Source organism: Prunus avium, chromosome 7 (assembly GCF_965620075.1).
Source record: "Prunus avium chromosome 7, drPruAviu1.hap1.1, whole genome shotgun sequence".
NCBI lineage: Eukaryota > Viridiplantae > Streptophyta > Magnoliopsida > Rosales > Rosaceae > Prunus > Prunus avium.
In genome coordinates this window covers 6,400,999-6,426,326 of record NC_142290.1, presented here as the reverse complement: position 1 = coordinate 6,426,326, position 25,328 = coordinate 6,400,999, and the positions used below count along the sequence as shown (strand labels likewise).

The window sequence follows — 25,328 nt, the reverse complement described above, 5'->3', positions numbered from 1 at the left end:
GGTATATCTCTTCTCCCACCGCACAGATCTAAGTTGTAACTCCAGTTTGCCAACTCGTTAGCCACACTGTTTCCTTCTCTGTAGATATGAAGTAGATTGTAATTATCAAAATGCTTCAAGAGAGTACAGCAAGCATTAATCAGGGGCCAAGCCATCAATGTTTTTGACTAGGTGGACGACCACAGCAGCATCCATTTCAACATTAAGATGGGTTATACCTTTAACATCAATGTTTTTGCTTTCTTTGGATTTTTTTTTTTTTGGTCAACGCTTTCTTTGGATGGTATTATTGATTATTTTTGTTTTTGTTTTTTGTAAAAGGAGGGGCAAAGGCCCAGCAACAGAGAGACTACAAAAGGAGAAGACGTGGTCTGGAGGTGCCAGTGGCATCAGCAGCCAGACTATCTATTTTGTCAGATTTCTCTCGTGGAATTATTTCCCACGCCACATCACCACCAGCTAGATCATTAGCAAACGAAAATTCTGTGGTGCATCGGCTGTACTGGTACAGCCAGTTATCCAAGGGCCAGTATTGCATTTTAAAAATAAAGGGTTGAGATTGAATGACCTGAAGACTTGTTGAGCCCTTTGTTATTAAATATCACGTGACATACACGTGACTCAGTAAAAAGCTTCAACGAACGCGCAGAAGCCCTCGCGTGCACTGAAGCTACTTATCTCTGCGATTGATCTCTCTCTCTTGAAAATCCAATCCTCATCTATGTCCCAAATCAGAATCTGGGCGTCTCACCTCTGCCGACGCCGAGATGCAACAGTCATCGGACATCGCCAATTCCGGAATCACCATCCACGCAAGGTTTGCCTGCTTAGTTGTCTTCTTTTTCCATTGGTTCAATTTAGAAGATTACTCAGTTTTTGTCTTTGAAGAATCATGATCAAGAAGCTTGGAAGCAATTCGGTTTTGGGGTTGATACATCTGGCAGATCACCACATGCGCTCCATTCAGGAATTAATGGGTGTGATTCATTTTAGCTCATTGCATGTTCTTCAAAATTTAAACCTTTTCTGATTGATTTATGAGAACTTTTGAATTTCTCTTTAAATTCTTAGATTGTTGAAGGTGTTGCTAAAAGTTCAGTGTGATTGTTTCTTACCCAGTTAAAAAAAAAATCAAGTTTTTGTTATTGGTGGTATAAAGATGGAAGCAGAGAGTCAAATGAGGGAGGTAAAATATGCTGCTGATATTTCCTCTATAAGGGAAGCAGAAGCACGCATCAAGCCATTCATACACCAAACTCTTGTCTTGTCCTCTGAATCTTTGAATGCTCTTGCAGGAAGGCAGCTGTTTTTCAAATGTGAATGTTTTCAAAAGGGGTGAGTGTTTACTTTTTTCCTAGATTGGTTTGGAATTCATTTAGTTTTCCTCAGCCAATAAGACTTATTATTATGTTGCTATGCAGTGGTGCTTTCAAATTCAGAGGGCTTGCAATGCTGTATTTTCACTTGATGATGATCATGCTGTTAAAGGGGTTGTAACACACAGCAGGTTTGCTTTCGGCTCATTTGTCTTTCGTGGGTATTTCCTTTGATCAGTTTGTGGGATTACCACCTGATATTGTCCTCCAAATTCAGTGGTAACCATGCTGCAGCATTGTCTTTGGCTGCAAAACTACGCGGAATCCCTGCATATATAGTTATACCAAAAAATGCTCCGAAATGCAAAGTTGAGAATGTCATTTGTTACGGTGGTCAGCTTATCTGGAGTGAGCCCACAATGCAGTCAAGGGAAAGTACTGCAGCCAAGGTGTTGCAAGAAACTGGGGCAGTTCTTCTACATCCTTACAACGATAGGCGCATAATAAGGTACACATGCAACTTTCATTTGTTTTAACTGCATTTGTTTGGAATTTTGGCCCTTGATGAGGGAAGAGTAGAAATCTTTTGCATAAAGATGACCTTGTTTTGTATCAATATTATTGAAACTTAGGATGTACCTTCAGAGTCTACTGTGTTGATACAAAATAAGACAACATAAAAAGGTTGCTTTACAGTGAGGGTGTGCGTGTGTTTACCTAAAGAATGACCAAACCAAAATCATATTATGAATTGTAAACTATTGATCAATATGCGTGTCATGGTTACCATATTTTCTTGAAAATACAATCATAGATGCTGCCTTGAATTTTATGGTGATATATAATATCACCCTGGCTACTCCTTGATTAGTATTACCTAGCCTAATTCATAATACTTAAACAATTCAGATGCATTAACGAAACTTCTTCCTTGTAGGTGAATGCATTAGATACTGTTTTACAATATCATAGTTCCTATTAAAGTAATGTGAGGACAGTACCATTCATTAGCATACCTAATGGAGTTAGGGCCTTTATGGCATGTTTAAATGTTCTTGCAGTGGACAGAGTACCATATCATTGGAGTTTCTGGAGCACCAAGTTCCACAGTTAGACACTATTATAGTTCCCATAAGTGGTTGGTTAAGTTACATTTAATCATCATTTTAAAAATTAGTTCACTATTGTTCCTTCACATTTTTGTTGTTGACTTCTGAGCTTTGTTTTCTAGCGTTGATATATGTGTGTTTGTGGGTGGGTGTGTAGGAGGTGGCTTGATATCAGGTGTGGCTTTGGCTGCCAAGGCCATCAACCCTGCAATTCGAGTTTTAGCTGCTGAGCCTGAGGGAGCCAACGATGCAGCTCAATCCAAAGCAGCTGGGAGGATAATAACATTGTCTGAGACCAACACTGTAGCATGGTGGTGGTGAGTTTCTCATGAGTTGCTTCATTGGAGGGTTGATGACAGAGCTTCACCAGGACTTGTACTTGCTTCGTTTTGTTTCTATTGAAGAAGCCTCTACGCCAACTCTAAAATTGCTCAAGGCTATGGTGATACAGGACTTTATCAAGAATTGTTCAGTTGTCATTTTCCTTGATTCTGGTAGTTCATGAAATTTCATTGATTTGGCACTATTCAAGTGGTTAGGGTCCAGGATTATGATTGTGTCCACACTGTTTTTACTCTTCCATTGGGGAATTGCATTCTTGATTTTGACCTTGGCTACCTTCTGGGCATACGTGACCAAAGTGGTGGATTTGAAGTTGATAATGGGCATACTGGAAAAGAAGAAAATTTCTGCAAGGTTTATGGCCAAGAGCTTGAGTCATTGAGAGCTTTACTTCTTTCTCCCAGGGCTCATTCCAAAGGACTTGGAGCCATTGATGTGTTAGTGAGCTTTCCAATAATTGGGGAGTTTTATGTGGGTGGGCTACCAATCCAGCAGCAGTGAGACCATGAGTATTGTTTGGTTCAGCATCTCTGTAATTGCATGCTTTGATGGTGGCCTTGTTCAAGCCAACCAGTTGATATATTGTTACAACAATATGAGTTCAATGGCACACATCCATCACTGAAATGGAGTTCAATAGACCCCAATTTTAGAGTTTTCACATGTCTAAATTGAAGTGTTTTTGTAAGTGAAAGCTCATCATGAAAAAGGTATAGAGTTATGTAAGTTATTGTATACTCATGTTTTCATACTCTCTCTCTCTCCCTAAACCCAGCTTTTGGATGCACAATTCTGTTTCTAATTGAAGCTTAATATGCTTGGGTTGCCATTATCATTTCAAAGATTGTATTGCTAAATCTGTAAGTGTATGGTTCAAATGTGATGTTCATGATTGGTATTGGTTGCTATGATTGCCATAACTACTATATATTGGTTGCTCTGGCTAAGGATTCAGGAAAAGTGCAGAATGCAATTGCATATTGTAAACTAAGAATTGTAAACAGATGTTACGAAATTGCATACATATGCAATTGCATATTGTAAAATGAGAATTGCACATAGATGCTACAAAATTGCGTACAGGTATATGCATATGCATATTATAAACTGAGAATTGCACACAAGTGCTCTTTATCGCCAATATCTCCCCTGCCGTTTAATTACCTAACATTTCATCCAATCTGTCATTAAATATGAGGGCAAATTGGTCATTTCATACGTTAAACATAATTGAATTATGTAAAATAAAATAATATGAAAGGAATACAAAAGGGCTATATGTTCACGCAAACGCAAAGATTGCGTTCATTGAGTAAAGTTGCCCGTTCTCTGGAAAAATAGACCCAACTAACTTACTTTTTCAAACAAACAAGCTATTTGTTCACGCGAATTCAGCGGTTGCGTTTGTTGAGTAAAGTTGCCCGTTCAAACAAATGGGCTTCGTGTGTACGCTCCGAAGAGTTTGCCAACAGTCGGGCAGCGTTTGCATTGCAGACATGCAATTGCATGATGGTGATGCAATGCAAGAGTGACTGTGCGCAAACGAAAATAAGAAAAATGGAGTTTTGCGTTTTTAAGCTATGTGGAGTTTGCTCACAGGCGGGTAGCGTTTGCATAACACAAATGAAATTGCACTACAATGATGTAATGCAAGAGTGACTGTGCGCAAATCGAAAAATGAGCCCAGTATGGGTTGCGTTCGTTGAGTAAAGTTATATGTTCTCCAGAAAAATCAACCCAACCAATTTACTTTTTCAAACAAACGGGTTGATTGTTCAAGCGAACGCAAGCGGCGGTGCATTCGTTTAGTAAAGTTGTCGTTCCTGGAAAAATATTCCCAATCATTTTACTTTTTCCAACCAACGGCCTATTTTTTCACGCTAACACATGGCTTGCGTTCGTTGTGTAAAGTTTCCCATTCCCGGAAAAATAGAAAGCCGGCAAGAAAAGGCTTTTGTCATAACAGAAAGAAAAGAAGGGGAGGCTGAAGGGCCCGTCAAAGGGCAATAAAAAGAAAGCTTCCCAATCAACTCACTTTTTCAAACAAACGGTCTATTTGTTTAGGCGAACGCAAATGGGGCATTCGTTGAGTAAAGTTGCTTGATCCTGAAAAAATGGACCAAACCAACTTACTTTTTCAAACAAACGAGCTATTTCTTCACGCGAACGCAGGGGTTGCGTTCGTTGAGAAAAAGTTACATGTTCCCCAGAAAAATCAACCCAACCAATTTACTTTTTCAAACAAACAGGCAGCTTGTTCAAGCGAACGCAAGGGGTGTGTTCGTTTAGTAAAGTTGTCGTTGTAACATCCCAGTCCGAAAAAGTAATAAAATAATTAAAGTAAGAAAGAATAAATTTAAATGAAGAAATAAATTGAAATAAACAATAAAATAAAATAATTTGAATTAATTAAGGTTTTATTTTAAATTAAAATATTAATTAATACTAAATGGCAAAAAGGTCATTTTAAGTTTGGGAAAGAATTTAGGGAAAAGTCCAATTTTCAGGGGAGACTCTGTCGAAATTTCGGCAGAAAGTCTTGGGTTTCGAGGAATTCGGGGCGGGTCATGTCAATTTAGTATCAGAGCCACTTTGCCGTGTGGTGTGAGTGTGCCGACGAGGACGTCAGGTTCTTAAGAGGGGTGAATTGTAATATCTCACATTGACCAACGGAGAGGGGGTGATGTGCCTTATATGTACATGTCCACCTCCATCTAGCACGAGGCCTTTAATTGCACCACTATGTCATGGAGGGGCACCAAAAGAGTACTTCATGGAATTACTTATGAAAGATCTGAAAAGTAATCATGTTGAGGTGGATGATGATTACAATTCGGTAAAAATGATCATTTCTGGTATTCCTCTCGAAGAATCATATTTGTAATATCGGTTGTTAATCCTAAAGAAAAGGAAAATGATAATCTTAGAAAAGGGAAAATTTGTCGTCCTTAGAGCTACTTGTTAATCGGAACAACTTATCCAGCATGGATTCTAGAAAGAGATGAAGTTGCATTATCCTTGACAGCGAACAAATGTCGAGAGAGATACCAATGTATCGTCACCCAGGGTTGCATTTTGTTGATATTAATGTTTTAAAGGCTAGCTTTTTGAATGTTTTGAAGTGGGGTGACCCTCGGATCGAAGCCACATTTTGTGGAAGTTCGGGAAACCTGGGAAGTTAAGTTTCCATCTTATCAAGTGTGAACAAGGTTATTTGGGAACCTGAGTAGTAAATGTGGGTCCAGTATCCATGCCCCTTCGAGTGACATGTATGAAATTTCGAGGACGAAATTTTATAAGGGGGGTAGATTGTAACATCCCGGTCTGAAAAAGTAATAAAATAATTAAAGTAAGAGAGAATAAAGTTAAATGAGGAAATAAATTGAAATAAATAATAAAATAAAATGATTTGAATTAATTAAGGTTTTCTTAAAAAAATTAAAATATTAATTAATACTAAAGGGCAAAAAGGTCATTTTAAGTTCGGGAAAGAATTTGGGGAAAAGTCCAATTTTCAGGAGAGACTCTGCCGAAATTTCGGTAGAAAGTCTCGGTTCTTAGTACGTGGGCCCGACATCGGTAAGCTGTCGAAAATTTTCACCTGATTCGTCCTAGGTTCTGAGGAATTCGAGGCGGGTACTGTCAGCCGTTCCCCGTAAAAATATTATCAATCAACTTACTTTTTCAAACAAACGGGCTATTTGTTTAAGCGAACACAAGGGGTGCGTTTATTGAGTAAAGTTGCTCATTCATGGAAAAATGGATCCAACCAACTTACTTTTTCAAACAAATGGGCTATTTGTCAAGCGAACTTAAGGAGTGCGTTCATTAAGTAAAGTTGCCCGTTTACCCGACAAATGGACCAAACTAACTTACTTTTTCAAACAAACGGGCTATTTTTTCACATTAACGCAGGAGTTGCGTTCGTTGTGTAAAGTTGCCCGTTCCCCCGATAAATGGGCCCAACAAACTTACGTTTTCAAACAAACGGGTTATTTTTTCAAGAAAATGCAAGCGGTGCGTTCATTGAGTAAAGTTGCTTGTTCCTGAAAAAATGGACCCAACCAACTTACTTTTTCAAATAAACGGGCTATTTGTTCAAGTGAGTGTAAGGGGTGCATTCGTTCAGTAAAGGTACCCGTTTACCCGAAAACGGACCAAACTAATTTACTTTTTCAAACAAACAGGCTATTTTTTCACACTAACGCAGGAGTTGCGTTCGTTGTGTAAAGTTGTCCGTTCCCCGGATAAATAGACCTAACAAACTTACGTTTTCAAACAAACGGGCTATTTATTCAAGCGAATGCAACGGATGCATTCATTGAGTAAAGTTGCTCGTTCCTGAAAAAATGGACCCAACCAACTTACTTTTTCAAACAAACGAGCTATTTGTTCAAGCGAACGCAAGGGGTGCGTTCGTTCAGTAAAGTTACCTGTTTACCCGAAAAATGGACCAAACTTACTTACTTTTTCAAACAAACGGGCTATTTTTTCACACTAACGCAGGGGTTGCGTTCGTTGTGTACAGTTGACCGTTCCCTGGAAAAATGGACCCAACAAACTTACTTTTTCAAACAAACAGGCTATTTGTTCAAGCGAAAGCAAGGGGAGTGTTCATTGAGTAAAGTTGCTCGTTCCTGGAAAATTGGACCCAACCAACTTACTTTTTCAAAAAAACGGGCTATTTGTTCAAGTGAGTGTAAGAGGTGCGTTCGTTCAGTAAAGTTACCCGTTTACCCGAAAAATGGACCAAACTAACTTACTTTTTCAAACAAACGGGATATTTTTTCATCCTAACATAGGGGTTGCGTTCGTTGTGTAAAGTTGCCTGTTCCGCGGATAAATGGACCCAACAAACTTACTTTTTGAAACAAACGGACTATTTGTTCAAGCGAATGCAACGAGTGCGTTCATTGAGTAAAGTTTCATGTTCCCGTAAAAATGGACCAATCCAACTTACTTTTTCAAACAAACGAGCTATATGTTCATGCAAATACAAAGATTGCGTTCATTGAGTAAAATTGCCCGTTCTCTGAAAAAATAGACCCAACTAACTTTCTTTTTAAGCAAATATGCTATTTGTTCACTCGAACAGAGGGATTGTGTTTGTTGAGTAAAGTTGCCCGTTCCATGGAAACATGGGCCTAACTAACTTACTTTTTCAAAAAAACGGGATATTTGTTCACGCAAGCACAAGGGTTGCGTTTGTTAAGTAAAGTTGCTCGTTCCCCGGAAAAATGGTCATAACTAACTTAATTTTTCAAACAAACGGGTTATTTGTTCACGCGAACACAAGAGGTTGCGTTCGTTGAGTAAAGTTCTCCGTTTCCCTGAAAAATGGACCCCGCTAACTTACTTTTTCACACAAACAGGCTATTTGTTCAGGCAAACACAAGGAATGCGTTCGTTAAGTAAAGTTTCGCAGTTCCTTGAGAAATTGGACCAAGGAAAATACTTTATCAAACAAACGCACTATTTTTTCTCTCAAACACAAGGGTTGTGTTCGTTGAGTATGTTGCGTTCATTTGATAAATTTAATTGTTGGTATGTTCGGTAAGAAAAAAAAAAGTTCACGAGAAAGAATAAGACATGAATATATATATTTTTTTTGTTGTAAGTCGAAGAAATTATTATTACTTTTTTTTTTAAGGAAAAAGTGTATGGGTGTGATATATACTGTTGTTAATCTAATCGGATCTTTCCCCTTGTATTTTTCACGGGCTTCTTTTTTAAAACTATTTAAAATTTTGTTCTTATAATAAAAAGAGAATAAAATTACGAATATGAGTAGAAAAAATTTAAAAAAAAATTAAAGGAAAAAGCGTATAGGTGTGATATATACTATTGTTAATTTAATTGGATCTTTCCCCTTGTATTTTTCACGTGCTTCTTTGGTAAAATTATTTAAAATTTTGTTCTTATAATAAAAAGAGAATAAAATTACAACTATATTCACATAACTAAGACTTGAACCTAGGCCTTGTACCAAGGAATATGCACTAGAAACCAACTCCACTAAATACACTTTTGTGTTAATGCATTTCACGTTGGAGTATATATATATATATAGTTGTTATAATATTAATATATATATTATATAAAGTAAAAAAAATATCTTGGGTCCTCAAAAATCAAGGGCCCTGTGCAGTGGTGCCACTTGCACCATGCCAGGGCCGCCCCTGCCTACTAGTTGGGTTAATCCTAACTATCCCATATATGGGAGGACAGTAGGGAGCTCAAGAGAGACCTATCTGCACCATATTCAAACATGGCTTACAAACTGCTCGGGTTACATGACTTGGTATGACTATTGTATGAATCTAGATGGTTATTCCTCATTGTTTGAACCTCATTGGAGCTCTTCCTTTATGTAGTTAGATACTTATCTAAATTGTAATCCAATGTTTAAACAAACTGTGGATTTATGCATAGTTTATTCATTCTAATCAACATTTTATTTTCAAACTTTTCATTAATGCGCATTATATACCACTTATATTTCATCATATGTATTTCTTATTATTAGTAAATTTTGAGTTTTATTTGTTCAATACATTTATTGATAATGTACATAACATTTATGAAACTTTTACACCAAAATTATGTGTTTCAATGCCTATATATGTCATTTTTGTTGATTTTTTCCCAATACCTAGAACGATAACGATATATTCCTCGAAATATCCATAAATTGGAGGCCTGATATTATCTTCACGGCTGATAGTTTAATCCTTGGCCTTACCTTTGTGAGGTGAAGAAATTGGATTCATCACTATCCATGTTAAGGGTAATTATTAAAATATAGATCTTGAGTAAATAACTTAGATTTACAGTATGGCTCTCAATTGCAATGTTAAACCCTGCATTAGTTATATTCTTTTTATTTTTTTTTGTCTAAATATAATATAGATAGTATATTTATTCTTTTCTATGGGTATCTATACATTATTATATAATATTTTAATTTCTCATAGGGTCACAGTGTAAACAGTGTCGAAGTTTTTTTAGGCTAAACTGTTGATGTATTTTTAGGACAAATGAATCATTTTCAATCCAATTATTTTTAAAAAATAAAATATTTATTTATTTCACATTAAAAAAAAAGAAGAAAAAAGAAGAGGAAACATCGAACTACATTAATTTTAAAAAATTAAAAAAAAACAACAATTTTAAAGCTTAAAAGATTAAATTTTCCTAATGTTTTTGTAGAGAATTTCCTCTTGATAATTTCCATGAATTTTTCAAAAGAGGGACAATTTTAAAAGGCTAAAGGTTTGAAAAACAAAACAACTAAATACCCTTGAAATTTAAATAATATTAATATCATTCATAATTAAAACCTATGTTTTCTATCGAGCTACACACCTATGTTTTCTGCCTTTGCACATCAACCCACTTAAATAGAAAGAAAAAAGAATGAAGGAAAAAAAAAGAAAATATAACAATATAACAATATCAATTTTAAAAAATATAAATAAGAGTTTTACAATTATACAATTAGTCTATCAAAATTCTTATCAAATATGAACAAAATCCATGTCAATTACACAATTAATCTAACCAAAAGTACATGTGATTTAGAAGTCACGACATAAAAGTAGACATGATTACAAGTTTGGGATAATTTTCGATGAATTTTTTAGAGCACATATGACTTTTTAATGAATTTATGATGTTAGTCCAATTAAAAATTGACATGTGGCGCCTTGTTAATGCATCATTTCAAAAAGGAATTAAAATGAGAAGCGCTGGATTACAACCCAAACATGCTGTGTCTTTCTTCTTCTTCTTCTTCGGAGAGCTCTGCAACTTCAAATCTAAAAGCTCTTAAAAACTTCTAAAATTCATAACTTTGGTTGTGGGGCTCCGATTGACGAACCGTGTTCTCCTACATGATCGTGAGATCGATCCCAACAATCTAAGGTAATATTCAGGGTCTCACCAGCAGCAAACAATACAACCTCTGTGGCCTTTCGTGGCGGTGGCCTTCCGTCAAGCACTTTGCGTGCATCTCTTGGAGTCGTCGTTCTGCTTGCCATGGGGTCTGCTCAGACCTCCACAAGCTGTCCATAGCCATTTTTCCAGCCAGTTCGTGGGGTCAAGCGACCCCTTTTGTCCCTTAATCCGTCCGCCCCTGCTCTTGTCCCTTCCCGACACCTCTCCCCCTCCCCCATTCCCTCAGCTCTCTCTCTCTCTCTCTCTCTCTCTCTCTCTCTCTCTCTCTCTCTTCCCATCTAAAAGAAACACAAACATCAAAAACCAATCAAACCAAGACATCAGGAATCAAACACAGCTCCATCAAACCCAAACATGGAAAATCAATTAAACCCAAAAATCAATCAAACCCATCCCAGCTTCTCCATTTTTCACATATTTCGCAGGAGATGGAAGTTTTCATCAGCTCATGACTGCAATTTTGTGTGCATCTGCTCCATTTCGATTTAGTAGAAGGTCAGCAACTAGAGATTTAGTACAAGCCATAATAAATAATAGTTGAAGTTTAATGAATCAAAGGTGAATCAGATTTGGGGAAATAGAAGAAATCAAATAAATTTGGGATTCTAAGAAGAGGGTTCTCAAGATTCAAGCATGTGAATAAGAGAAATCAGTCATGATACTATGTTAGAATTGAGCCAAAAAGAAAGAAAATGAACTAGAGAGAAGGGAAGGTGAGGGTTTAGGAAGAAGGGGAAGCAGCGTCGTGAAGGAGGCGCGTCAATTTTTCCCCTTGCCTTTAACCTGTTAACCAACACAACCGTTTTTCCTTGTTTTAAAAACACCCCACGTGACTGGCATGTGAGTGGCTGTACCGGTGCATCGGATGCACCACAGAAGGACTCCATTAGCAAAACGATAAAATAAGACCCACCTAGCTCTGTTCCAAGTTCTGAAACTGTCAGTAGGAAACTTACAAGACCTCTGGTCAATAACTTGCAAATTATTACTACGCCAAATCTCATATTTTATTAACCTTGGGATCCTACCATACGTGCTTAAATCATAATAAACAGCACACTATCAAGATTAATAAATTAATTGTGGATTTTACAAAGCGACAATCATCGACACGCAAGTGTGTTAGCTTAGCATTGCTTTTATAAGCACGAGTCTAATATATCTAATTTCACCTCAAAATCGAATTGGAATGATCACTCAAATACGATTCTATTTCATGAATGCCATGCTAGAATAAAAGAACCATCCAACCATATAGCAGCTGGCTTGTCTTAAAAAATATTAAAGAACAAACAAGAAAAAATTAAGCAATTAATAAATTTAACAAAGAACGTGTCATGAATAAAACATTACCACTGTTTCTGTTAATTGAGCGGATTGAAGATTTGGAAATGGTTAGAGGCTTCATGGTCCCATTACCACTGTTAGCTTCCAATTTGTGTAGCATCGGATACATATATATAATTCTGGTACATCATCAAAACCAAAGGGTTGTCATTACCACTATTTTTTTTATAAAAAAAACTTTTTGTATATTTTTTTTAATGTAACAAAAATGAAAAAGCAGGGGAAGGAATTATGTTTTGGGAATGATTACAAAAAAAAAAGAAGCTGTAACAAGGATGAAAAAGTAGGGGAAGGAATCATATTTTGGAATGATTACCCAAGACTCATCATTAAACTGGTTAGTAAGAATGAAGCAAGACAAAGAAGCTGGTGAAGGAGCTTGTGAAGGAAGTGACGGAGAGAAGGAATCATGTTTTGGAATGATTACCCAAGACTCATCATTAATGGTTAGTAAGAATGAAGCAAGACAAAGAAGCTGGTGAAGGAGCTGGTGAAGGAAGTGACGGAGAGAAAGGCAAAGAAGCTGGTGAAGGAAGCCATGAAAGAAATTGTTTGAAATTGAATAGACTAGCAATGGCGGACCCAGAATTATACGTAGGGGTAGGCTAATTTTTTTTTTTTGGGGTAAAGTATAAGCCCTTGTTTGTTACAATTTTATTTTATTTTATAAGCACTCAGTATATTTTCTTCATCATATTTAGAACTTTTTGTTATTATATGACATTTGAAACAGAAACAATGTTGAAATTATTGATAATATTGTTGAAATATTTGGAAGTAATTGAAGGGAAACAAAGAAAGAAAAAAGAACAAATATTTAGAAGGAATTAAAGTAAAACAAGGAAGTAAAAATAAAATAAAAACATCACCTATTGTTGGGCAGTGCACCCGACAAAATAAAAACACATCCCATCCCAACACATATCTCCACCTTTCTTTTTTATTCTATTTCTTCTTCTCTCTCTTTCTTTCCATTTGTTTAATCTCTCCCTCTCTTTTTTTTTATTCTTTTTCCTCTTCTCTCTCTCTCTCTCTTTCTTTGTTCTTTTTCCTTCTTCCTCTCTTCTTCTTTTCTTTCTTCTCTCTCCGTCTGCTCTATTTCTCTGTTCTTTCTTCTTGTAGCCATCTGATTTTTTGTCCATGGCGGGCTGATTTCTTTGATTGGTCTAGATTGAGCCTACACAATAAGCCTAATCTCAAAATTCAGCACTATGCTAGAGCACATGCTAGCCTATACGTGGTCCGTCCTTGTAGACTAGGAAGTGGGCACCAACTATAAACTCCAATACTACTACTCTTGTGAAGGTTTCTATTTCAATTCATCACTATTATTTTTATGTCTTAATTTGATTTTAGTTTTTTTCTTCTTCATATAAATGGAGTAACAGATATATGATGTAATTTGTTTCTCAGATGAATAAAGAATGGCTGCAATTTAACAGGTTGACCATATATAACTTGAAAGAGTATTAGGTTTTCAGTACTATTAACTTTATCTTTTTTATTAAATAAAACTTTATTATAGATTTTCAGATGAATACAGAAAGGGAGCACGACAGTTTGTCAATGTGGCACAAAGACATGTGGGAAACTTAGATATTATAGTATGCCCTTGTTTGGAATGCAGAAACCTACAACATCACCACTTTAATTTAGTGTATGAACACTTGGTCATAAAAGGCATGGATCCTGCGTACACCACTTGGGTTTTTCATGGTGAAAGTCCAAGTAATAATGTTCAATATGAAGATGTGGAAATGCCTGAGGCATATAGGTTGTACCATGACTTTTATTTTCAAAATGATGAAGTTGAGGGGTACCCTTGTGAAAGTAAAGAGGCAGAAATTGAAAATTTTGTTAGAGAAGTTGAAACTCCTTTGTTTCCTGGTTGTACTAAGTATACAAAGATGTCAGCAATTGTTGCTTTGTTGAAGTATAAAGCAACACATAGTCTTACAGATAATGCTTTTGATGAAATGCTTCAAATTTTTGGTGATATGCTACCAGAAAATAACACACTTCCTGGTTCATTATATACAACCAAAAAGATATTTAAGGCATTTGAACTCGGATATGAGAAGATACATGCATGCGTGAATGATTGTTGTCTATTTAGAAATGATCTTGAGATGGTAGAGGAATGTCCTACATGTGGTTCTTCGAGATGGAAAGTGAATCAACGCAATTCTAAAATTGAAAAGGGAATCCCTACAAAAGTATTGCGTTACTTTCCAATAGTACCACGATTGAGGAGGATGTATGCAATAACTGAGACTGCTGAACAATTAAGGTGGCACTCAACACATAAAAGTCAAGATGGTAAGATGAGACATCCTGTTGATTCCTTGGCATGGGATAGGATAAACAAGAAGTGGCCTTCTTTTGGATTAGACCCTCGAAATATTAGATTTGGCCTTTGTACTGATGGTTTTAACCCTTTTCAAGATCTTAGTTCTAGATATAGTTGCTGGCCAGTTATCTTGGTTATATATAATTTGCCTCCTTGGTTATGCATGTCTAAGGAGAGTTTGATGTTGACTTTACTAATCCCAGGTCCAAAACAGCCAGGTAATGACATAGACATTTATTTGGCACCACTTATAGATGATTTAAAAGATCTATGGAATAATGGGGTGAAGGTGTATGATGCATTTAGTAAGGAGATGTTCAACCTAAAATCTGTTTTGATGTGGACAGTAAATGACTTTCCAGCTTATGGAAACCTATCCGGATGGTCTACCAAAGGAAGGTTTGCATGTCCAGTTTGTCGTAAAGACACATGTGCTGATTGGTTGACACATAGTCATAAATTTTCATACATGGGTCATAGAAGATTTCTTGCTATGAATCATCCATATCGCAAGAAAATGAGTTGGTTTAATGGACATCATGAAGATAGGAGTAGACCAAAGATTTCTACAGGTGAAGAAATTTATCTTGAAGTTGATAGCATTATGACTGACTGGGGGAAAAAGAACAAGAATGGAAGAAAGAACAAACAAAGAAAAGACAACAAGGGAAAAAAAGAAACCAAGGAAAAGAAGGAAAAAAATACGAAGAGGAAGAGGAATCAAATGAAAGATGCAAATTTTTCTGATCTTATATGGAAGAAGAAATCAATATTTTTTGAGCTGTCATATTGGAAGGTATGTTATAAATTATAGTATTAGTAGTTAGTGTCTATTGTTTCTATTTAATTTCTTATTTTTTCCCCATCGTACTACTACAAAACTGGTCAAAAGGTACGGTCATAAGAGCACAAATACAAAATTGTGCTGTCTTTTCTAACATTAAACATAAAGAAATTATATTTGTGCTCTTTTCATATAAAACACAAATAAATGTGCCAAATATGTTGATATAGAGCACAATTTTATATTGAACACAGTTAATCGTGCTCAATTGGTTGTGTAAATTGATTTGCGTGCTATCTGACAAGTTTTTAATAAAAATAAATGATTTAATTTTGATAGACACAAACAATTGTGTCTTAATTAAGACAAAAAAAGTCAGCAATAGTTACCATTTTCAATAATTGACTAATAAATATACAGTAGTTGAATAGTATATATATACGTACAACTGGTCTTCGAGGGAGAGCGGTAAGAAGGAGAAGAAGGAAGAGAAGAGAGAGGGATGGAAAAAAAAGAAAGAAAAAAGCGGGATATGGGAGACGCGCAAAAGAGGAAGAAGAGGAAAAAATTGCAGAGTGACAGAGGAAGAAGCAGGAAAAAAGGAAAGAGAGAGAGAGAGAAGAAGAAGAAGGAAAATAAAAATAAAAAGAGAGGGAGAGATGGAAAGTGACGGAAGGAAGAAGAAGATGGGAAAAAATTTTAAAAAAAATGAAGGCTTTGGGAGAGATGAGATATGGGGAGAATAAAAAATTTTAAAAGAAAGAAAAAGAAGGGTTGGTTTGGGCGCATCTGAATGCAAATGCATGCTCTCACTTTTTTTATTTTATAATATTTATTATTTAGAGTACTAATTACACAGAGGGAAGGGAAAAGAGCCTTGGTCAGTGAGAAAGATTCCATCTATATATTTTTATTAAATTACCATTGTAAATATTTTATTATGGGAAAGATTATCCTCTTATATTTTATTACATTATTACTATTTATGTGTCAGTTATAACAAAATTTATTATATTTAAATTATTAAATACAAATAATGGTGACTAATTTGGTTAAGAGCATTGACCAACCATAATTGTCACCAAAATAATTAGTTACTTAAAAAAATGTGACTATTGCTTTCATTTTTTGTAGTGTAATCTGACCGATGTGACAACATGAGACACAAAACCAATATTTGTGCCCAATGTATATATTTTTGACATAAATCGTGCTGAATATATATTTTTGTTACTTATATCGTGCCCAATAATTTACATGTAATAATTTACAGATCAATGAAGATTGCGTTTATAAATTGTCCATGTTCATATTCTTTAGAGTTAAAGTTAAGGACATGACTATTGAAGAAGAGATTGACATCCCTCATTTTCGCATATTGAAAAGGAAAAGTTCCTGAGGTAGGGATACAAGAATATGGCTTCTTCTGTCACGGATGACATGATCAACAATTGAGAAGAAGTCATGACAATAACAAGTAGTAGATCTTCTGCACATCTACAACTGGAGACAGCAAAACGAGTGCTAGTGAGGAAACCTAATGTTAGATGGTCATGAAATGTACATTTACTATATAAAGTTTCACATACAAGGATCACAGTGCAAAACCACCAGTTATATATAAATGCTTAGGCATATGCACATAGAATCACATGAAGTAAAAGGTCTTGAATCAAAAACCGTGACTTATATCTGTTTGTTTTATATGTTATAGAAAGATATAAAGACGTGCAATGAGTCGAAAGAGAATCCACCATCGAGAAATTCTATACGAGATGATGCTATAGCAAGAGTTATAGGACATGAAAGTCGTGGCCGAGTTCGAGGGCTTGGGTTTGGTGCAACACCCTCTAGAGTAGATGCAGTAATTCAAGGCAGCGGACGAGTGAAGGAACTTGAGTCCGTAGTGAAATCTCAATCTCAAAGGATGGAGCTAATTGAAGCCAAACTTGAAGCATTTATTAAAATGTCTCAAGAGGTATACAACTCTTAAAATAATTTACGAAGCATTTATTCATATAGTTATTTATTAAATCACAAAAAAAAAAAATTCAAGCTTCTCTTTAATTGTTTACAGCCTCACAATAAGAATGTGGAGGATATGATAAGTGCACATGCATGTACTCAAGTAAGTACATATTTTTCATGATAATTATAGCATGATTTAGTAAACTGTGAGATAGCTTATAATTTCTAAATTATTGTCCTCTTCCATTGTATTTCATATAGTCACAACAAGGAAGCCGTCATAATGTACAAGATAAAAGTTACAATGTGAATTCAAGATGTGGTCAAAGTAGCAATCTTGAGTATGGAAGATGCCAACTCTTAGACTGGTACAATTTTGAGCTGGAGCAAGTTGTAGCTGAGGGACATATTGCCTCAACAGACCCAAGTGTTAAAGTTCATCATATGCCTCTTGGACGCGATTGTTGGAAGGTTTGGGTTGATGAAGTGCTTGATGAACAACTTAACTTGTATAGGCCCACAGATGAAGCACGAAGACTTGGTGAAGCTTTAGGCAGTACTGTTGCATGGCCAAAAAGCTGTATAAAATTGCTTCACTAAGGTATTTTTCAATTTACTTTGACATTGAACATTCAAAGTTTCTATATAACATAATAATCCCTTTTTTGCTACATATGTTATTTTTTCAGGTGCTTAGACTATGTTTGACAATGCTTCCAAATTGCAATACTCACCATTTTGATAAGGATTTTGAGGTGCAACTAACCAAGTTTCTAAAGCATGTTTCAGCAAGATCTGAGTGCAATCAATCATGTTTTTAGATTATTTTGACAAGGATTTTGAACTGTAATTATATGCATAGAAAAATCATTTTGCACAATTAGAATAATTGGGATGAATATAACTTTGTAATATGTATGGAACTCCTTATTTATCTTTTGAATGAAAGCTTTGTATTCTGGGATGCCTTATGAATGTGAAGTAAGTAAATATTTATGTTTATCATAGAGCTTCTATTTATAGATAAATTATACTTTTATCAGGTAATTTTGATAATTATTTAAAAAAAAACATATATATTTGATATAACAACGCGCATTGCTTGTTGTCAAAACATAAACAACAACGAGCACAGACATGTTGTCATAATATTATAAGACGACACGCTCGGCACGTTGTTGTCAATCGCTCCTACAACGTGCGCGTGTTTTGGTTAATGTTGTTCACAACGAGCGCCAAAATAAACGACGACGTTCAACGCGTGTTGTCGAAAGCCCTACACCTTTTAACGACATCGGCTTCAGCAACGTGTGCCGCATGTTGTCTGTTTGTACCATGGAGGCTCGCATGGAGACCCTACAGCAGGATATGGCAAGAATGCAGGAGCACAACAATGTTCTCGCCTCCAAACTGGATGACACCCAGAGGCAGCTGCATCAACAACAAACACTCTCCGCCCAGTTGCAGAACGATCGGGAACCAACCACACAGCTTCGGCAGGAGAAATCGTTTAAAAGCGTACGAAAGCCCACTTTCCAGGATAGAGGGAAGCAGCAGGCCGCGAACGGACCGGCTGTCTCCCGAAGACTGTTCGTGCCCACTCCAAAGGAGCGCCATCCCGAATATCGCGTTTATTCTGATTGCCGCGAAAGGATCAACGATCGGCGCAGGGAACGGCAGTCATCGCCCATCCAGGTCCGGGCGAAGTTAGACGATCCACGCCTGGAGGTACTTGGACCAAAATCCCCCTTACGCTAGAGGTACGGCGCGATCGGCCTGGAAGAGACGGACGAATCAGATTATGTTCCAACATCTCCAGGAACCACAATCTCATCAGCGGGGCCCCCTGCACAACGCCACAGCCACCGATCAAACCAGGACAACGCTCGGCGAAAAGGAAATTACGAGAGAAGCCCCAGCCGAACGGCAGATCAAGGAAGGCGAGGTCACAATACTGACCAACGCACAGGCAACCGAGCGGTCGAGCCCTTTGGTGACGATCTTCCATCTACCGATCCGACTATTCGTCTCCTCCTACAGAAGATGAATCGCATTGAGAAGGAACAAGACCAGGCTCAGACACCAACATGGGGAACGGTACAGCCAGGGCCGTTCACCAATCGAATCCGGACATTCAGACACGAGAAGGAGGTCCAAGCACTCCGCATATCGTTCTATTCGGGGGTGGAAGATCCCGTTACCCATATTCATACCTTCCAATCAGCTCTGGGTTGCAAAGGACTGACGGACGAAGGCCAATGTTTGCTATTCCCCTCCACCCTGACCGGAGCCGCTCTGAATTGGTTCTATCGGATGGAGCCAGACACGGTTGACAATTTTAATCAGTTGAAGCAAACTTTCCTCAACCATTTTATGATTCAAACCGATCGCCTATATTCCGCCGATGATCTATATACCGTTCGGCAGCAAGACGATGAGCCGTTGAGGGAATATGCGGCTAGGTTCAGCCATGAGTACTCCAGATGTCCGGAAACTGACGACAGGGCGGCCTTCGGTGCCTTCAAAAGCGGCCTTCGGTCGTCTCAGTTTCGTTATTTGGTCCACAGCAGCAACTGGACCACCTACTCCGAATTAATGAAACAGGCGGCTATCCACGCCAAGGCTGAGCACTTCAACTCCAAGGGATCGGCTTCGACCCTAATAAACAAAACGGCGTCGACCGATCAGCCTCCAACGCAAAACTACGACCGATTCCCGGTCGATCGATCGGCAAACCAGGCCCCCTACCGAACGGCACCCCCTGTCCCTGCTTTTTCCACTCAGCGAAATAAGCGGAAGGACAACTTCCGGGATCGGCAGGACAACAACAAGAAGGGCAACCACAAGGGGAATCGGCCAGACGAAATCTTCACTTTGCTCAACACCACCTATGAGCATGTTCTCCTGACCGAAGGGGATATGATACCGAAGCCGAACAATCGGAAACTCCCTCGCCAGAGCGAAAAGGACACCGGTGTCTTCTGTCGGTACCACCAATACAACGGCCACGATACGGAATCATGCATCGCGCTGCGCAAAATTGTTGAACGCCTCATCAATGACGGAAAGCTGGATCAGTATTTAAACACCAAGCCAGCAACGGATAAATCATTGAATCGGCAGATCAATATGATTAGTGGAGGAGCGCCCATTGCCGAAGCCAGCAAACGATCCGTAAAAAACTACGTTCGTGCCGTGCGGCATCCACAGATCCTCAGCGTGGCGGGAGGGCGCAATGACAAAATTCAACGAAACGGTTGGGAACCTATCACCTTTTCTGAAGAAGAAGAGCGAGGCATCATCTTCCCCCACTCCGATCCCATGATTATACGGGCCGATATCTCGGATTTCGACGTAGGCCGAATCCTCATCGACACCGGCAGTTCGGTCAATGTGCTTTTCGCCGACGCTTTCAACGCCCTCGGCGTGGACCCTCGGCATCTGAACAAGGATATCACCCCTCTCCTGAGCTTCTCTGGCGACGTGGTTGAACCAATCGGCAGTGTCCAGCTCCCATTCGCCGTCGGTACCATCCCCAGACGAACGGTCCTCTACACTCATTTTCTAGTGGTCGACTGCCCAACGGCATACAACGCTATCATCGGCAGGACGGCGCTCACAAAAATGAAGGCCATGCTGTCACCACACATGCTCCTCCTCAAGTTCCCCACACACGCTGGCGTCGGCCAAGTGCGAGGGGACCAATTGAGTGCACGGACGTGTTACGTTTCGGCAACCAAGGAATCGGCAAGGGCTGCGCTTCGCGAAACATACTCGGTCGCCACCAGCTTGGGCGTACCGAACGGCAGGGGGACGGACAAACCAGATGACCCCCGAGATGAGGCTGTAACCCCACAAGCGCAACCCGCCGAAGATTTAGAATCAGTCACCCTCTACGAAGCACAACCGGACAGACAAGTTCGAATCGGTACAACCTTGAGTCCGGCACTGAGGGCTGATTTTATCACCTTCCTGCAAACCAATGCAGAAGTCTTCGCCTGGTCATACGACGATATGCCCGGCATCGCCCCGAGCGTCATCAGTCACAAGCTCAGCATCTGCTCCACTTTCAAACCCATCAGGCAGAAACGGCGGGCCTACGATGCCGAGCGGTATGAGGCAATAAGGCTCGAAGTAGACAAACTGAAGACCATCGGCTTCATCCAGGAAGTAACCTACCCAATTTGGCTGGCAAATTCAGTTTTAGTCAAAAAATCAAACGGCGCCTGGAGAATGTGTCAAGACTATACCGATTTAAACAAGGCTTGCCCAAAGGACAGCTTTCCTCTGCCACGGATCGATCATATGGTGGATGCCACGGCAGGCCATGAACTTCTCAGCTTCATGGATGCATACTCAGGCTACAACCAGATATTCATGAGCCCTACCGATCGCGAACACACGGCATTCATCACCGACAAGGGACTTTACTGCTACAAAGTCATGCCGTTCGGCCTGAAGAACGCTGGGGCGACATACCAGCGATTGGTCAACAAAATTTTTTCCGACCTCATTGGCACCTCGATGGAAGTCTATGTGGACGATATGCTGGTCAAGAGCAGAACGGCCGATTCTCATCTCCACAACCTTTCGCTCATGTTCGGCGTCTTAAAAAAGTACAACATGCGCCTCAACCCGAGCAAGTGTGCCTTCGGCGTTTCCTCGGGCAAATTTCTCGGCTTCATGATCAGCCAACGAGGAATCGAGGCCAACCCTGAAAAAATCAAGGCATTACTCGACATGCAGGTCCCGAAGACACAGAAGGATATTCAGAGTCTGACTGGGCGTGTCGCCGCTCTAGCCCGGTTCATCTCCAAGGCTACCGATCGGTGCGCTCCATTCTTCAAAGCCCTCAAAGGAAGCAAACGGCAGATTGTCTGGACTGCCGAATGCGATCGCGCCTTCCAAGATCTTAAGGCCTACATGAGCAGAGCACCCCTATTATCCACTCCTCTCCCCGGCGAAGAACTCATCCTCTACCTCTCGGTTTCGGCAACGGCACTTAGCTCTGTGCTCATTCGCAAGCCGAACGGCATCGAACTCCCCATTTTCTACATTAGCCATGCCTTGCAAGACGCTGAGATTCGGTACCCCGAGCTCGAAAAACTCGCCTACGCTCTCGTCCTTTCAGCACGCAAGCTTCGGCCATACTTTCAGGCTCACAGTGTTACCGTCCTCACCAATCAGCCTCTGCGCCAGATACTCCAGAGACCGGAGACATCCGGTCGGCTAGTCAAATGGGCCATCGAGCTCGGCGAATTCGACATCCGCTACCACCCTCGTCCTGCCGAGAAGGGACAGGCTGTAGCCGATTTCATCTCTGAGTTAACCGCGTCCGAGGGGCCAGTTTCGAAGGACGCCGCCTCCGATTCATGTTCGACGGTACCAGTCGCCCACCCGACCGAAGGAATCTTTAATCCGTCGATTCCACTTTGGACTCTCTACGTGGACGGTTCGTCCAACCGACAGGGCAGCGGAGCCGGCTTGGTACTCAAGGCCCCTGACCAGACAACCATCGAATATGCCATCCGATTCCAATTCCGGACTTCCAACAACGAAGCCGAATATGAAGCTCTGTTGGCAGGCATTCGGCTCGCTAAAGAAATGGGCGCTCAGCAACTCAGGATCTGTAGCGACTCACAACTTGTCGTCAACCAGATACTGACTGAATTTGAAGCCAAGGACACTTCGATGGTTGCTGTTGTTAATAATATGTTAACTCGCAATTGTACGGGGCAATTAGTAGTATAGCAAGACAAGTACGAGGTCGTACCCACGAAGACTGAGAAGTTCAAATTAGTTATGTACTTTAGATTACCAAATTCAAGAAGTTAGGAAGTTAAATCTAAAATAGAATTTAAAGCAAGAGTGAGTTTGGAAACAAATGCAGCAAGATTAAAATGAACTTTGAAGTGAGAATGCTTGTGATTATAGAAAGAAATGAACAAACTGAAATTGCAACGGAAAGCAAGTAAACAAAAGTAACAAAGGGTGGTTTTGAAAGTTAAAACACAGGTTTGGAGACTAGGGCATTCGATTCACCATAACAATTCAATTCTGGGTTATAAAGATTCAAGTAACAAGTCTAATTCAGATTCAAAGATTGATTCTAGCTAAAGTATGATTAGGCCATGGTGTTTGGTCCTAACCTTGTGTTCCTAATTCCCTAATTTGATCATTTGTTGTCTAACCTAAAATTAAGCATTAGGAACCCATTAAGCATAGAAGAACATTTTAAACAACCAAGTATGTATCTAATCCCTGTTGTCGAATGTCCATACATACTCTTCCTATTCATAGTTCAATTCGAATTAAAGCATGGTGTATACTCTTAATTCAAACCAAGATAGTTAACAAACAAGTTCTAATGGTGATCAATCATTCAAACAAGCATGTTAACTTATAAGCATAATGAATAAGAACATGAATCATGAATCAAACTTGAAACTCCAAACTTATAAACCCAGAATATTCATGTTAGGTTACATCGAAGCCCTAGTTATGGATTTAGCTACTCATAATGGAAAAGAGACTTGAACAGAAATGAGAAAACATAATGAATGCAATAAGAGTAGAAAAACCCTTTTTCTGAAGTTCTTGTGGTGTCCAAGGCTTCTCCAAGTGCTTCTCCACTTCTAATGCTTCTCCAAGAGCTTCCCCACTTCTAGAAAGATGTATGAAGGATATGGAGGTGATTTGGGATGAGTTTGAGTGAGTGGTGATGGCTAAGGAAGATGAAATTCGTAGGGAAATGGAAGAGAAGTTTGCTGGAGTTGTTTTGGTGATTGTTGGAGTGTTTGGGATTGTGAGAGTGTTTGAGGATGGTTGGAGTGAATTGTGGGGGTTGTGAATCTCAGGATTTGTTGTCTCTTGAATGTGGAATGGATGTGGTATTTATAGGGAGAGGGGAGTGATAAATCTGAATTCAATATGGCTAATGCATACAACACTTGCATTATAAAAGATGAATTGGTTGATGCACTTCACTAATGCATACAACACTTGCATTATAAAATCTGAATTGGTTGATGCACTTCAGCAATAAATCCCACCAACAGCCCTAGCTCATCTTCATGTCACCATGACCAAGCTTCCAACCAGCTACAATAGCTCATGCCTAGCTCACCATGACCAAGCTTCCAACCAGCTCATCCTGAGGTCAGCATGACCAGCAACTTCAAGGGCTTACAACTTGGGCTAGGCTGAATCAAATGAAGACTTTAAGATGTCCATTGTGAAGTTCAGAATGTGTATGATCCAACCACACAAGTATTGGCCCAATCCAAGCTCGGAGGAGGAAGTTAAGGCCGAAACAAATTGCTAACTCAGTTTGCTCGCTGACAAAATCCATCCTGAGCATGGTTCTGTGTTTGCTAGGTGACGGACTCCAGATTTATCCAATGGGGCTGAATTTTGGATATGTTATAGTACACACCCATTGGAACAACTTTCATGAATAATGTTGCCTCATCCGAGCTATGTAGGTTGCTGAAACAAAGCTTGCAATATGACCTACAGAACTGGACTGGCAGGGGGCTGTAGCCAAAATGAGTTTGTCTTTAAGCTCTTCTTCTCTTCATCCAAATTAGGCCTTAACATGCATGAATTGCATGAATTATGCTCTCTTGCTCTTTTGGCCTACAAAACACACAAAGGGAGGCAAATAACTCAAAATTATAAGAAACTAAGCAAAAGAAGTAAGTAAATTGGGCATGTATATGTATGAAATTATGAGCTTAACAGTTGCCTACTTGACACACGCTCGCCGATTCCTACACCACTTCACTGCGTACCAAGTTCAACAGATCCCCAGATCCGAGAACAGCCACGCCGATGCCCTATCACGCCTTGCATCGGCGATCGACGACAACATAGGGCGCCATGTGCCGATCGAGGTCCTCACTCGGCGCAGTACCACCGACCTCGAAGTACATGCCGTTCGGCAGGATCCAAGTTGGATGGATCCTATCCACGCCTACCTCGCCAACGGCACGTTGCCTGACAACAAATCTGAAGCAACGACTATCCGCCGCCGATCGGCACGATACCTCTTTCTGAATCAGATTCTCTATCGGCGTGGTCACTCCTTACCATTGCTTCGGTGCATGACCCCGCAGCAGGGAAACTACGTCCTACGAGAGATTCACGAGGGAGCC

General features: G+C 39.3%; 1 pseudogene across 1 annotated transcript; it reads left to right on the top strand.

The window, feature by feature from the left end:
- The first annotated feature begins 635 nt into the window (after positions 1 to 635).
- On the top strand, positions 636 to 3,596 carry LOC110746829 (serine racemase-like; annotated as a pseudogene). Its single transcript, XR_015825809.1, has 7 exons — positions 636 to 817; positions 889 to 977; positions 1,120 to 1,335; positions 1,422 to 1,507; positions 1,594 to 1,824; positions 2,378 to 2,454; positions 2,583 to 3,596. The product of XR_015825809.1 is annotated as a serine racemase-like (transcript).
- Positions 3,597 to 25,328: the final 21,732 nt, after the last annotated feature.